General features: G+C 36.5%; 1 long non-coding RNA gene across 2 annotated transcripts; it reads right to left on the bottom strand.

The window, feature by feature from the left end:
• Positions 1 to 501: 501 nt before the first annotated feature.
• Positions 502 to 1,700, bottom strand: LOC116021176. Of its 2 annotated transcripts, XR_004098929.1 has the most exons (4): positions 1,666 to 1,700; positions 1,184 to 1,395; positions 980 to 1,075; positions 502 to 542 (listed from the first exon to the last, which is right to left on the bottom strand). It is a non-coding gene; the product is annotated as an uncharacterized LOC116021176 (long non-coding RNA). The 2 variants fall into 2 exon arrangements; XR_004098928.1 differs by lacking the exon at positions 1,666 to 1,700 and having other exon boundaries at positions 1,184 to 1,543.
• Between the last annotated feature and the right edge of the window lie 466 nt (positions 1,701 to 2,166).

Here is a 2,166-nt window from a genome sequence, read left to right on the forward strand (position 1 = left end):
GAGAAGTGCATTGAAGTTTAGGTTGTTTGTGAGAAGCATTCAATCTTGGTAGGCTAGTGAGAAGCTAGTTTATCCCCTTATCTTGTTCTTTATATTCACACACATATCCAAAAACCCAAAAAGAATACTATTACTCATATTATATAGCTAATTTTATTTTTGTATCTTAATTCTAGTGCTAGATTCCTAATACTCTAACTCTTAGCCTTGCTTAATAATCTAAGGGTTGAGAGTATTATTTGTTAGTTTGGTGAGACATTTGTAGAGTTGGGATCTCAAAATCCAAGAGTCTACAAGGTAAGATCCTCTTTTGGACACGAAAGGTTCTTGAGTGATTCCTTGAGTGTACACTTATTGCGGGAAGCAATCCGTGTACGCATCACGAAGCAATAGCTCCTCAATCATATATGTGATGTGCAGGATCTCCATCAGGAAATTTCTCCATAAAATTTGCAACATGGGAAACAACTTCCTCATTGCTCAAGTATTGGTATAAGCCATAGAGGAGAGCACCAAAAATTGATCTCCAGGACATAGCAAACCTGCTCAAATATATAAATAAATAAATAAATATAAATATATATATATATATATATATATATATATTAGTTAGGCCCTGAAATGACAAACGCAGTAGTTAGGCCAACTCAGTATCTTGTTATAGAGTACAAGGTAATATCTAGAAAAAGCTTTTCCAACAAAGAAACACCCAAGACAAGGTTATACACTTATACAAAGTGTATAAATGAAAAACCTGCATAACTTTATCCAGAAATGTAAAAATTTCTATTCTTGTACTTAGGAAATCTTTCAAACCACTTGACAAAAATATGTATGCATCTTTAGCTACATAATAGAAGGGCATAGCTAAGCAAATCAGAGCTTAAACATGAAAACTATGACATTTTGGATTACGTACTACAGCACAAGATAGAACATGGCTAATAAACAAAACCAAAACAAAAAACTAGAGAATTACCCGTTCTTTGATCGCTTGCAGTATACAAATCTGATATTGTATTTGAGTATGAGAAACCAACACCAGTTGGTGATTCAAGAAAAAGCAGGTTTGCCACTGTGCCATAAAAGAGATTAATTAAGTTTGGATTATGGAGGAACCCCAATAAAGCTTCCACAAATGAATATTAATATACTATAGAAGATCTGAAGAACAATCACATACACTTGTTCCATGAATGAGGATTGAGGTAAAGAGTCTTTCCATTGGCATTAATGTGAAACAACCCAATCTCCTCAGCAGCTCCATAAGCTATAGAAGAACACCCAGAGACTCAATCAACCAGTAAAAAACAGTGCCCTCCCAGCTTGTTCATTCACAAACCAACATTGTGTGGCTGCCTCGGCAAAGATGATATCCTATCTCTCTCTTGATCTCTACCACTCAAACAGTAACAACCCAGCAAAAGAAACAACCAACAAATTGCAGGTAACCATAAGTGCAAAGGGCATTTCATTGAGTCAAAATATCAAACACAACCCAGACAAAAGAATCACGAATACATTTTGGGGTTTGATGAGAGGTAAGGCAAATAGATGACCTAGATAATATCAATCCAATTTGGAACAAATAGATAATTTAGCAAAATAGGGTTGAGTTCAGGTACTAAATTTAAACAATATTCTACAAAATAAATTAAAACTAACAATGTAGGTGGAAGGCAACTGCTGGAAGATGTGGTTGCGGATGTGGCTATGGCGGACGGCAGCGTTAGCGGCTGTGGCTGGGGGCGGACGGCAGCAACAGTGGCTGTAGCTGGGGCGGATGGCGGTTGCAGAGAGCGGCAACGGATGGTGGTTGCAGACAACGGCGACGGATGGCGGTTGCGAACGTCTTCGGGAGAAAACAATGAACTAGCGGCGACGGATGGTAGTGAGAAGAGATTTTTTTTAAAAGAACCCTAACCTACCTATGGCGTATAATAATAGCTTTTTATTTTTTTTAATAAATAAACATGCATGTACGACGTCGGTTTGATTTGAACCGACGTCGTATTTCAGATTTTAAAATTTAAAAAAAAAATTTATGACATACGACGTCGGTTATTTAATTAACCGACGTCGTATGTTATTATTATTTTTTTATTTTTCTCGTAAAGGACATACGACGTCGGTTATTTAATTAACCGACATCGTATGTTATAATCG

This window comes from Ipomoea triloba, chromosome 5, assembly GCF_003576645.1.
Source record: "Ipomoea triloba cultivar NCNSP0323 chromosome 5, ASM357664v1".
Lineage (NCBI taxonomy): Eukaryota > Viridiplantae > Streptophyta > Magnoliopsida > Solanales > Convolvulaceae > Ipomoea > Ipomoea triloba.